Genomic DNA, 13,321 nt, shown 5'->3' on the forward strand with positions numbered 1-13,321 from the left:
GTATAAAACTTGTAGCTTATCACTGCAATGCAATGCACATCAGGAAAATTGGCATGAGAAAACTCAATTTCCTAGGAACAATCTAATTAAGTTCTGTTTATTCAAGTAATCTAAACTATTTGACTACTCAAGTGGTTTGTGATAAAAGAAATAGAGTAGGACTCAGAAAGCTCTCCTACCTACAGGCTCCCCTTGGAAGAAGCAGCAGGGCTTCTAGGGAATGCAAATCATTTAAGGTATTTGAAGTCAGCTCAGGGCCTCTGCAGAAGGACTAGTGAAAACAGCAGATCTTAAAGGAATAGGAATACCCAGTTTACCTGTCTTACAATTCAAATCCAGAAGAAGAGAGGAGAATCTCAGTGTCAGAGCAGGAATTTTCATATGACCATTTTTGGATGAGAGTTGAGACAAGACAAGTGAGTATCCTGTCACAGTGGCAGACCACAGTGGGCAGGAAGAGTGTCTAGACACTGGCCACCTTCACCGTGGAACTCCACTCCCTAAAGCCCTCTGATAGAACCCCTCATGGGGCCAGACCCTTTCTACACTCACCCTCATCTATGCTGCATTAGAACCCTGGAAGTTATACTTGTTTTCCTAAGTTCACTAGTGCAAAAACCAGTTCATCAATGAACTTGCCCCAGGTCATGCATTTGTGTTAGTACGTAGCCATTCTAGAATTACATCCATGCCTACCTGAGACTAAACCTATACTTTTACCCCCATTATACTGTACTGCTTGCCAGAAAGAAATAGTATAACAATTCTGTGTCTGAAGCAAGGATAAAGTGACAGTTGACTAGTAAGGTAAGATATACCATTAAGCAATTTGAAAAACAAAACATAACAATGTTTGCCAAGAGATTGCCATGAGTCTAAGCTGATAATCCAAGCACTCTTGTTGGTGTGCATGCTTCACTGTGTGATAAGCGGTAGTTACTGACTGATACACAGTAACGCTGTGCTTTTGCAACTACTGCTGCTTGTTAAGTACACACAGATTTCAGAAGAGAAGTGAGCGAAGGCAAGTTTGCAGGGATTAGAAGTTCACCAATGAAAGTCGTTTGAAGAAGAGAGTCATAAGTCAATACTCACTCTGGGTTCGGGTGACCACAATGGAAAACCCAAGCTGGTGGGACAGAGCAAATGACAGGTACAGAAACTATTCTTCAGCATGTGATAAAAAATAAATGCAAGAAGGTACAAAAACCTTAGGAACATTTCTTAAAGGAGGAGTAAAGAAAATCCAGTCACTCCTTTTCCAGTCTGTGTAGGTGTCAAACATCAAAGAAGTTGAATCCGTATCACTTTGGTTTCAGGAGCCCAACCTGGCCTCCTACATCTCCAGCTTCTATTCGTCAAGTTGGACCATCAAGGAGAACAATAAGGAAAAAAGTATCCTTTTATTGGCATTCTTCATCATCTCTTTGTTCTGCTGGTGTCTCAGCTGTCTCTACAAGCGCACTCGATAACTTGAAGCAAGATGCTAGAACAAGAATGACTGTGGACAGCTTTCCCTTCGAGGCCATTTTTTTCTTTAACCAATTTGTGTAGCCTTGGGTAAAGCTACAACTTCTCCAGGCAGTGTTTGCTCAATTAGCACCTGCACTTGGCTGAGGGAGCTCAGGATTCAATGGGGTTTGGAGCTGAGATTTTGAGTGCCCATCACCGTCTTTCTGTACCCAGACTACTTCTTCAGGATGAAGTCCTTTAGAGTTTATGACAACTCGGCTGGGATCGTCATTGTATGAATTTAGACAATTTGCATTGCTCAGTTTTCCCACAATAACTAGAAGGTTTGGCAAAATGGTACAATTTTGCAGTGGGAAGGATCCAAAGTAAAATTCTAGTTGTTTACCCGGTTCTGCTAATAATAAATACCTAAAATAAGTCCCGAGAATTCTCCTGGGCTCTCCTGCATTTACACCATGTAGGAATAGAGGTACTGATGGAGAATCAAGGTTTTAATTACTTTCTTCTTTGTGGTTATCAGAGATAGAAACTATGGATTCATAGAGAAGTGATTCAGGAAGTTATAAATGAAAGATTTACGGTATAATAATATCACTAAATGCTAAACCAAATAAAGAGCCAGAAGACATACAAGGTGCATCCAATGGGCTATGCCAGAGGCCAGGGACTGAACTTGGGAAAAGTGGGAAAGAGGCTTTACGTGTGCTCAGGATCCAAAACGTTATGGCCAGAAATGTCAGAACAATGAAACCTGTAAGGAGACAGTTTGATGGAATTTGGTGATGAAGGATAATGCCTGTGTCCATCAGATAAAATCAAACATGTTGCCTATACCTTGATATCTCCAACCCAAAAAGAAAAATATTCCATCAACTGGATGATTTTTTTTTTTTTTTTTTTTTTTTTTTTTTGCGGTACACGGGCCTCTCACTGTTGTGTCCTCTCCCGCTGTGGAGCACAGGCTCCGGACGCGCAGGCTCAGCGGCCATGGCTCACGGGCCCAGCTGCTCTGGGCCATGAACCCGTGTCCCCTGCATCGGCAGGCGGACTCTCAACCACTGCGCCACCAGGGAAGCCCAACTGGATGATTTTTTAAAGCTGAAGTATGTAGCTTATATCTAACCAAGGACAAAGCGCTAAAATATGAAAACCAAGAGAAAAGGTAAAATATTTCACTACTTTTGTGTTCCTCAATTATTCACAGAAATTATTTGGGGTGATAATAGCATTTTCTGTCCTATTTTATTTTATTTTATTTTAAATTTTTATTGGAGTATAGTTGATTTACAATGCTGTGTTAGTTTCAGGTGTATAGCAAAGTGAGTCAGTTATACATATACATATATCGACTCTATTGTATTTTAAATAGTCTAAATGTGACTCTGAGTTTTGAATTGAGATTGAGTTTCAGACTCAATCTACCCTGTGTAAAATACTGTACTTGGCCACCTGATGGAGATGGGGTCCATGCACAGACATCTCACTGTCTGGCATAGAAGATCACCCATATAGTTGATTCAGAGTTAACAACAATAAGACAGAAATAGAAGAGGTGACTTAATTCAAGCCAGCAGGTAACACGTGGCCATATGAATGATACGGTGATATTGATATTGATAAACTGATACTGATAAACTGATATTGTTTATCAGTCAGTTAGGCTTTGTAAGGAAGGTGGGATCATTCTGGATGCAGTAGCCTGAAGATGGAAACTACCCTGTAGGTGTTGCATTCTTATTTACCAGCCATGTTGTCAACAGCAAGAAAGTCATTATCGTATACCTTTCATTGATGGAAATTGCCACAGAACAGATCACTCAGTAAGGTGGGTCTGAAGTGAACCAGGAACAAAATGTGTGTATTTAACATTCAGCGTAAGGTTGCACCAACAACACCTAAAGCAACAATGTCCAATTTGAATGAGGCGAGAGGAAGCTGGATCACCATTGAATTAATGTCAGTGGTGCTTTGCAACTCACCGACTCCCAAGCCACTCTGTGGGTGAGGACCTGAAATTGCTAACAAACTTTAGGGGAGGTTTAAAGGAAGGTGACCAGCCTCTGTACAGAGTGTTGAGCATTTCCTGCATCTAACTTTTTAAGTATACATCTTCCCACTTGACAAAATCAGATTTTACATACGCCCTAACAAATGTCCAGTTGGTGCTAACAAATTAGGAAATCATGCCTATATTCACACTTAAAAATTAAACAAAAATGTTTTAAGTGTTAAAATTTGACAGTTGCCTACAAAAGAGCTGGAAACAGAGAAGTAGGGTGACCAACCGTCACAGTTTGTCTAGGACCAAGTGATGTCCCAGGACACAAGACTTTCAGAGCTAACACTGGGGCAGTCACGGGAAAACCAGGCCGGCTCATCACCCTACAGAGGAATCATTTGGAGGTAACACTTCTATTAAGTTACTCTTCCATTTGGGGATAATTTTTTGTGCCATCCCCTTGAAGAAGAATGTGAAAAAGCCCTAAAACAGCCTCACTGTTTTCCAGAGGAGGAATTCTTTTTAGTTGGGAATAGTGGTGGAAAGGTTGAGAAACCTCCAGCAGGAGATAGCCTGGGAACCCCGAGGGGCAAGAGGAGACAGGTACTTGGGGACCTGCTGGAAGAGTCCACAGGCAGATGACCTGCCAGCTAGAGCCTGAGGGCTTTGTCCTATAGGAGCTGGTTTAGAAACCAATAGATGGAAACAAGTTCAAGAGAATATGCACTTTTAACTAATTCAGGCAGGGGCATTCACCTGTTCTTTGCAAGAGATCTTCCTTCAGCCCAACAGGAATAACTGGCCTTGCCGCAAGGGCTGGGAAACTTTTAAAAGCCAGCTCACCCATAAGGCCAGCTTTTCTATTAGGATCCTGGGAAGATAGTTACCTGGCCTTATGTGTTCAGCGGTGGCCCCTGTGACTTAAATAGTTGTCTTCTTAAGCTCCTGGTCAGAATTTGTTGTTGATAATTTTAAAATCTCTCAGATCTTTCACAGAGCACAGAACAGCCACATTCTTCACCCTAAATAATGCCCTAAAACTAGGCATCTGTGGTCATGATTCTGTCTAACAGGAGAGGGGCACACACTTACGTATCTGAACCTTCAGTCAGGAAAAACATTAAGTGGTCTTTGAGTTCTGGGTTGAGGCAAACTGACAGCAGGAAGAAGTTAACACAGCAGGGATGATGTTTTGACCACGTGACATGCTATGGGAAGGGTGAGCAAAGAGGGAGGGAATGCTAGAACCCATCAGCATCTTCACCAGGAAAAATGAAAATGTCCTGGGCGTGAGCCCTCAGAGTCTTCAGAGATGTTCCAAGTACCTTCAATGATCACCACTCAAGCACCAAAAGCAAAGGATGGCTGTGCTTCTACTTTGGGTTCAATGCCTGGGGACACTGTTCTGTTCTCAGCGAATCTGGCGTAGTAACCACGAAGAGGCCTTCTCACGCCTGAGGCTTTGGAGTAATTATTTTTACTGTTCTACTAAAACTTCATTGGCTGAAGTCCATCAGCCAAACCTGGGGGAGAGAGTGAGACCGTCAGGTAGCTTGCTGTCACATCCTGAAAGCCCCACACTGATACAGCTCTTTTTACAGCAATGCAAACTTTTACATAGGTTTCTGGCACTTGAAAATGATATGGGTACACACACGTGTCAACGTAGGGACTAGCTTAGCGGAGCACAGTAAAGTGTACGAGAATCTTTCAGGAGATGTCGACGTCGATTTTTGGGTTCCAGGCTCTGTAGACGCTGTGAAAGTCACTCTCTGGATTTCAGTGTCTTAAAGAGAAACATTACGAAACTGAACAGGGTGATTTCTAGGCTCCTTCAAGCTCTAACTAAGCCTTTGTGATTCTTCTTATTGCTCGCTTTCTGGAACATAGCCATTCATGAAAGTTTCCTTCTCCCTCAGAGCCCAGCCATGCCGAGGAGACGCTGAGTGGGAGAAAGCTGTCGGGTGGGAGAGGCGAGGTTGCCGAGGGGAGAGGAGCCACTTATACATATGGGGGTGGCGTGGAGAGCTGGTGATTTGCCTTGATGAAATGAAATTTGAAGACAAGCTAATTTCTGCTTGGTGACTTAAAAGTCTGAACGGAAGGCAGACATGAGAGAGAACACATTTGGGTTCTGATTTCTCAGTTTAAAAATGAATGATATTCAAAAAATGTTAATGTTAGCAAACAAAATGTGGCTTTTAGTGTTCTGATGTTCTTCAAAGTCGTGTAACTTTCTATCCATGAGGCCACACTAAGTCAAATTTGACCTATATTCGTTCCTACTTAATGAAACCCCCTTAACGGTAATATAACCGAAGTATTTTTCTTTTTTTTTTTCTTTTTCTATTTTGCGGTACGCGGGCCTCTCTCTGCTGTGGCCTCTCCCGTTGCGGAGCACAGGCGCCGGACACGCAGGCTCAGTGGCCATGGCTCACGGGCCCAGCTGCTCTGGGCCATGAACCCGTGTCCCCTGCATCGGCAGGCAGACTCTCAACCACTGCGCCACCAGGGAAGCGCCAAAGCACTTTTCTTGATTCATGCTGTCTAAACTCTGGGAGTCTAAGGGTAGAGCTGCACTGTCAGGCTCCACCATTGTTAAGCTTCAGCTCTCTTGGCTATTTTACTCTTTACCATTATTTGTTCTGTTTCTTTTTCCTGGAATGTGCACAACTCTTCTTTGGCTCCACCTATGGAAATCTTGTCAGTTGAACTTAACTGTTCCCTCTTCTGGAAGCTGACCTTTGAACTCCCAGCAGAGTTCACTGCCCTTCCTATGGGCTTCTAGAGTATTTTGATTATATAGCACTTAATGACACTGCATTGCAGTCAGCTATGCCCATCTTTCTGCTGAACTGTAATTTACCCCAGTGCAGAGATTGTGGCAAAGAGAAGGCACCCAATGTAGTTACCAATCAAATTAAATCAATGTGATATCCATAATAAAGGCTTCTATTAGTAATAGAAGGCCCTGCTGGGGTCCTCCTGGCACTTTGAGTAACTGACCACGTGCACAGGAAGGCTATGTGCATCTTAAATCAAATTCCAGAGTTAGTCTGAGATCCCCAATTTTATTTTGGCTGGGAACTTGCTGTAGTGGAGGAGGAAGGTGGGAGATGGTGAGGGAGTGAGCGGGCCATGGTAAGGGGGAGTAGCTGTACCAGTGGAAGAGAATCATTCCAGCATTCACAGGATTAGCGATTTTAGGCAATGTGGTTGGTTGTCTGCCCAGATCCTCTTGGATCTCCTTCACTGCTCATGGGTGCCCATTCCTACACTTTTGTGTGTATTACTTCTGATGGCATGGGGCTCCTACTGCCATCTGTGTAAGCCTGCCCTTGGACCATGGGAGCCTTTTCTTTGCAGATTCAGGAAAGCAGAGCACTTGGGAGATTGCATGCCCTGCTGCTCCTACTCCTAGCAAAGGCTGACTGGGGCAAGAGCATGAAACCCCCATTACCTCATCACCCAGTACCCAGTACCCTTACTACTTTCACTCCAGAACTCCCTCCAGAATCAGGCAGGGAACTGACCTTGGCCTGAAATCTCACCCTCACTTGACTTCTTCCCTTCCCCCAGCTGGCTTCCCCCACCCAGAGGAATCCTTCTTTAATAAATTGCATGTGCAACCTTGTCTCAGCATCTGCTTCTAGAGTGCCTACTTCAAGACAGGATTCCAGCTTGATGGTTTTCTAAGACAAGCTTCTCACTGGAAAAGGCCAAAGGCAAGCAGGTCCCCGCCTCTGGCCTGCAGAGTCTTGAAATGATTGAAATGGACATCCTTCATCCTCCACGGCTCACTTACCTTCCAAGAGGACATGTTACAAACCTCTGATGGGGATTGTGGAGGTAAACTGGAGAAAACTGCCCAAATCTTGCCTAGCCCGTGGACGATGCTTTAAGCGGCTGGGGCCATCGGAGGTTTCGAGAAGCTTTAAAAACTGACATAACCCTCCATAAATAGTTCCATATCTAACCCAAGTTAAATAGATGTAGTCAAAGGTAAAAATGTGTATTTTTTCCTCTCATCACACTTCAAGGTTTTTAATGTCTCAATTCAAGCCAAGATGAAAATTGGAAGCAAAACAGCCTGTTTTTTTGTTTTTTTTTTTTTCTTTTTAGGAAATTATTCTCGGGAAATGGTTCTTTCAAAAAAGCTGGTTCTTGTGACCTCTTCTGCCCAGTTTTCAAACATCTTTTTAGAACTTTGATTAAAAATCCAGACTTTAGATGTATATTCTTTTCAAATTTGACACTTACAAGAGTCTTGCTTTCAGTTAAGTGGGAAGAAAGAGAGAAAGATGATTTACTGAGCAGTGATTCATGTTATTTTTTTATATTAGGCTAAAAGATCAATAACACTGACCATCTTCCATTACAAAATGATTAGCCGTGTTCTTTGAAGAAATTTTATATGGTAGATTGCAGAATCTACGCCTTAGAATCAGAATGTGAGAAATCTTTTGCTTACTGGATGGGAGGGAGATGGGGTGACAAAAAATGTTTTGTCAAGATTAATAGTTTGCCATATTCCCCTCATTTACCCTCAGAAATTTCCAGAAATACTTACATGGATCATCCAGTTATTAAAACATGCAGCATAAAATCTGTCCCCTGTGGCAGAAATCTCATGGATGCTGATTATAGAATTTTCCCACTCACCTCTCAAATCTTTAATCATGTGTTTATAATGCCTTACCTTCTTTTGCGAATTCTGTCAGATCTAAAATACAGATCTAAAAATATCAAAATATATTTGAGGATATATTGATATATCCTCAAATGAAAAAGAACAAAAACAGGTTAACATTACCAAAGTGAGAAGAGTATATTGTCTTTTGTGTCTCTGTGTGTGTGTGTGAAAGTTGCCTCCTTTATTGTTTTTTTAAAATTAATTTAATTTATTTATTTTTATACAGCAGGTTCTTATTCATCTATTTTATACATATTAGTGTATACATGTCAATCCCAATCTCCAAATTCATCCTGCCACCTCCCTGCCCCCACGTCCCCCCTTGGTGTCCATGCGTTTGTTCTCTACATCTATGTCTCTATTTCTACCTTGCACACAGGTTCATCTCTACCATTTTTCTAGATTCCACATATATGCATTAATATTTGACATTTGTTTTCCTCTTTCTGACTTACTTCACTGTGTATGACAGTCTCTAGGTCCATCCACATCTCTACAAAGGACCCAGTTTCATTCTTTTTTATGGCTGAGTAATATTCCATTGTATATATGTACCACAACATCTTTATCCATTCATCCGCCAACAGGCGTTTAGGTCACTTGTGACCTGGCTATTGTAAATAGTGCTGCAGTGAACATTGGGTTGCATGTGCCCTTTTGAATTATGGTCTTCTCTGAGAGTATTGTCTTCACATGTAAATTAGTTCGTGTGTTCATACTACTTTGGACTCACTTTCTTCTTTCATCATTTGTAAAGACTGTGTGATGAATGAGCCCGAGCTCTGCTGTGTACGGCCCTGTGAAAACTGCAGCTTGCCAGGTGGTTAGTCTGCGATTATAATTCATGCGGTGTGTTGCTTGATACTCAAAGGAATCTACACATGCACATGTATGCCCACAATAGACCAATTTGAGAAAAATGGAGCCTAATGAAAAATGCATGGACTGAGTGTGAGAAGAGCTGTTTCGAGCCTTAACCCACCTCTCTCTAGCTCTGTGACTTTGAGAAAATCACTCAGCGTCTCTGGCTTCCACTTCCTCACCCTTAAAATGCAACTAATTATGCCTTTGGGTCTGAGCATCCAATTAATCACATTTCTGAAAGAGCTTTATAAATTGAGAAAGAACATTCAAATGTTAGTTTACTAATAAAAGCTGAAATGGGAAAAAATATGCATTAAAAATAAGAATTAAAGTTCACTTGTAACAAGCCATACCATCCATTTATAATCGTTCATCGATCTTCTTGACAATTTTTTTTTTTTTTTTTTTTTTTTTGCGGTTCGCGGGCCTCTCACTGTCGTGGCCTCTCCCGTTGCGGAGCACAGGCTCCGGACGCGCAGGCTCAGTGGCCATGGCTCACGGGGGCAGCCGCTCCGCAGCATGTGGCATCTTCCCGGACCGGGGCATGAACCTGTGTCCCCTGCATCGGCAGGCGGACTCTCAACCTCTGCGCCACCAGGGAAGCCCTTCTTGACAATTTTTTAAGGGTCTATGATGTGTCAGGTGTCCCTCCAGGAACATGTAGCAAGCCAGACAGGCGTGGTAGAGCTCTGAAAAGGAGCACGGACAGTAAATGATAAAGAGGACAATTTAGACAGTGCTAAGTGATATACAAAGTGAGAGGGAGAGTTGAGGTACAGAGTTGGATTGGAACCACAGGAGATGAAGAGGTAACATTTGGGCTAAACCTGAACGGTGATAAGGGGTTGAGCAGGTGGATGAAGATCTGAAGAAAAACATTCCAGGCAGACGGAACAGCTTGTGTAAATCGTCTGGGGTGGGATATGGTCAGATCTTGAATGCTGCATTTCCCCTTTTTTGTTTTTCTCCATCTCTGTGTTTACCTGTTTTATATGGGACTTTTATAATACCTTCCCTCCCATGAGATCTATCTGATTTTATGGATCTGGAGGAAGACAACCAGCTTGAAGAGGTCTGGACCTACGTGGCTTCTTCAAGTCCTGAGCCTCTGGGAGCCCAGGGTCTTCTCTCAGGGGCCACTGCACTCTTCCCAGCAGAAGAGGAAACCATTGCTTCATGGGAAGGAAAAGGACAAAAGGATGGGGACAGGTGCATGTTCCCACTGGGGAATCAGGGGCAGGGGATGATTTATACCTGGGCTTGGGATCAAGGGAGGAAGTAGGAGAAAATGGGGAGGTCTCAGACCTTCCCCCCAACCCCCGCCAAAGCAGAATAACTCCTCAGGCTTTCCTGCCTTCAATTAGTTCAAGGCCCCAGAACAGATGCAGCTGAACCCAGGGTCAAGGAGAGGAGATGCACAGGAGTGTGGAACCCAAAACTCAGGAAAGCAGACATATCATTTTCTTCCAACAAATCAACTCACTCCCTGTTCCCTCCAATGTGAAGCACCTGCAACACCCTGGCCCCGCCCAGGTGTCTGTGTAAGAGACTGTGTGAGTGTGTCATCATCTCCATGGTGACAGAGGGTCTTTGCTTCCCACCAAGGTATTGCCTCTGGACCAGTGCAGGGGATCTCATTAGGGAAAGTGCCTGTGGACATCTTCTCCCTTAGGGTTTACCAGGGTCTACTCTGGCCACAGAACAGCTGGTGACAGGCAAGGGCTGTGGACTGGCATCCCTTGGCATGATGGCTGCAAGAAACTGCTTGGTGTAGGAAGGACACACAAATGCATTCCAGAATTCGGACCATTTCTCATAAAAGTGCTAGACTCTGTGGACCAACGCTGGGATGATTCCAACATGGAATCTCATTCCCAATTTCCATGCTGTGGAAGAACTCGATTTTACCCATATCTATCCACCTTTTTATGTTTTTTGATCAGGGAAAACAAAGGCTATAGAAACAAATCAATACAGCCAGAAGGAGATTGAATTAAAAACATAGAGTGTCCATCTGCAATGTTTGCTTATACGTATATTTGATATATGCATTATCTATATGGGTTCATCCTGATTTTCCCAGGAGGAAGGATTTTTGTTAATATTCACCTGGAGTGGGGAGAGGGAAGAGGAGGAGAGAACAGGAGGTGAAGGAGAGCTTGTTAAAAAGTATAATCTGGTTATTTATTTATAGTTTATTTCCGCAAAGGGACCTTTATAAAGGCTGTGATAAGAGTGGCCAAAGTTTCTTAAAGATTAACTGGCATTCTTTAAAAGGGCATTAGTTTTTTTTTTTTATGCAGGTGTTTGGAGAACTCAGGACTGGGTGTCCATCAGAATATTTTGCCGGTCTGTAGATTCCCTTAAGACACACTGCTGACATCGTGGTCTCCTTTCTCAGATTCCTCTCTCTCTCTCTCTCACTTTCTCTCCTTCCCTCCCTCCCTCCCTCCCTCACCCCCCTCCTTTCCCGTTCCTCCCTCCCTCCGCCCAATCTCTCCCAATCTCTTTCTTTCTCTCTTCAGTTCCTTCAGGTAAATCCTACTCCGACTTGTACCAACTTGTTTTTGACTGACAGTGCACAGCGAGAGCGTTTTCTCCATTCTGAGAGAACCTGAAGACCTAGGCTTCCCAAGGCGACCTGCGTGGAGGACTCATCTCCTCGCCTTTTCATAACCTCGCATCTAGCCAGGCGCCTGCATTCACCAGTCCTCGCAGGTAAGAGGCACAGGCTTAGGTCAATTCTGGAACATGCTGCTCGCTGGAGGGATTTCTGAAAAACTTTCCTTCCAAAGGTAATGAAAATGTTGCGATTCTTTTGAAACTGACTTAAATCCTTCAAGACTTCCAGGCTTATCTGGGGGAATTTACAAGTGCTGTTTGCCTGTGGAAAACGGGTTTTTACTTAATGATGGGGCAAGAAAAAAAAAAAGGTTTTATTCATGCCTGTAAAACAATAACCAGATGTTGTCTTGTTTGCTGTGGGTGTAAGTGATCTAGATGGAGGGAGAAGAATTACTCTGTTTGCAAGTGTTTTTTTCTCCTAGTGTCTGTGAGAGCAAGTTTGTTATTGATTTTTAGTGATTACATGGGTTTTTTGCGTCGTTCTTCAGCAGTTATTTTCCTTAGTCGGCGGAGAAATCAGTTTAGCTTGGCGTAAGGCGAAACCTCGCCGGAAAATTTTAAAATCTGTTACCTATCCTTATAAGAAAAAAGTAATGTAAGTTTTCTGTGGTAGGTATAAGGAATGTAAACAATTCTGACTTTGGAAACATTAAGAACCTGGTTCACAACCCATGGCTAATGCGTTTTATAACCTGTGTATAATTTCATGGGGGTCTAGACGGTTCTCAGCTAATCAATGTTATACTGGGTGAAATTTCCACATTGTTCCTGTGAAGCTAGTTTTTTTTATCTCCTCTGCACTTCCGCATTGAGTTGCCTGAAGGAAATAAGAATGTGCTGTTCAACAGAAATCTCTTGACCTCATGATTTCTTTAAGTCGCAGGTTAGGAAACTTACAACAAATGCGATGTTCAACTTGGCAAAATTAAAGACCAAAATTAGTCCTACTCAATTCAAATCTTTAGATTTATTTCTTCTCATCAGAAAATATCTTAATCTTTTTGTTTGTTTGTTTATCTAAAGGAAAGATTTTGAAAAAAATATTACAAGTGATTCTTGAAGTTCTTTTTTTGAAACCTCAAAATCACACTAACACACACACAACTGCTAATCCTAGATCCTATTCCATTCTGTCCTCTCTCATAAATGTTAAAATAAATATGTAATGATCTACAATAGCCTTAGGTGATAAATTCTTTCAATTTAAAATTGTTCTAAAAATCAAAAGAGGAGAGTCAAATACAACTATCATGCATTTTTAAATGCCATCATTTTATGACAACCAAGTGCTTACCTTACACACATCTGCCCTCAGCACTGTTTTCCCCAGGTGTTGTGTTTTTTTTTTTTTTTTTTTTTTTAGCAGTTTTCTTCCTTCCCTAGTGATAAATACAGTAAATGGCCAGGCAGGGAGCAACCCAGAGGTCATATGACTGGTCTTTGCAAACGTCTGGAGAGTAGAAGAGTTTCACCAAATCACCAGTCATATCTCAGAAACACTAATCAAATAACGGGGCTGACAGGTCCTCACTGAATTAAGTAAATGCCTAAGTAGTTTGGGGGTTTTCTAGAAATAGACTTAGCTGAATTTGGCGATTCTGGTTGCTTAAGGAAAACACATTTTTAAAAACTCCTCCCACACTCTCATCACTCCTTCCTCTCATCAA

General features: G+C 42.4%; 1 protein-coding gene and 1 long non-coding RNA gene across 6 annotated transcripts in view; both read left to right on the top strand.

Annotated features, from left to right (window-relative positions):
• Positions 1 to 13,321, top strand: part of LOC125964559 (uncharacterized) — a 213,949-nt gene that overhangs the window by 114,720 nt on the left and 85,908 nt on the right. The gene's annotated exons all lie outside the window — the stretch shown is intronic.
• KCNJ15 (potassium inwardly rectifying channel subfamily J member 15) overlaps positions 11,607 to 13,321 on the top strand; it is a 55,391-nt gene continuing 53,676 nt past the window's right edge. For 4 of the 5 annotated variants that reach the window (XM_049710621.1, XM_049710622.1, XM_033418307.2 and 1 more), the window contains exon 1: positions 11,607 to 11,747. The gene's annotated coding sequence lies outside the window, so the exon portion shown is untranslated. Of the gene's footprint in view, positions 11,825 to 13,321 lie in introns of all 5 variants that reach the window. The other variant, XM_033418308.2, reaches the window with a different exon arrangement.

Source organism: Orcinus orca, chromosome 5, assembly GCF_937001465.1.
Source record: "Orcinus orca chromosome 5, mOrcOrc1.1, whole genome shotgun sequence".
Taxonomy (NCBI): domain Eukaryota; kingdom Metazoa; phylum Chordata; class Mammalia; order Artiodactyla; family Delphinidae; genus Orcinus; species Orcinus orca.